The sequence below is a fragment of the Arachis duranensis genome, chromosome 1 (genome assembly GCF_000817695.3).
Source record: "Arachis duranensis cultivar V14167 chromosome 1, aradu.V14167.gnm2.J7QH, whole genome shotgun sequence".
In the NCBI taxonomy this organism is placed as follows: domain Eukaryota; kingdom Viridiplantae; phylum Streptophyta; class Magnoliopsida; order Fabales; family Fabaceae; genus Arachis; species Arachis duranensis.
In genome coordinates, this window is record NC_029772.3 from 70,131,574 (window position 1) to 70,131,926 (window position 353).

Sequence of the window (353 nt, forward strand, 5' to 3'; positions counted from 1 at the left end):
GCTGGATTCTATTCCAACCTGATTGAGAACCGACAGATGGATAGCCGTGCCATGACAGGGTGCGTTGAACATTTCCACTGAGAGGATGGGAGGTAGCCACTGACAACGGTGAAACCCTTGCATACAGCTTGCCATGGAAAGGAGTAAGAAGGATTGGATGAAGACAGTAGGAAAGCAGAGAGACGGAAGGGACCAAGCATCTTCATACGCTTATCAGAAATTCCTACCAATGAATTACATAAGTATCTCTATCTTTATCTTTATGTTTTATTCATCATTCATAACCATTTGAGTTTGCCTGACTAAGATTTACAAGGTGACCATAGCTTGCTTCATACCAACAATCTCCGTGG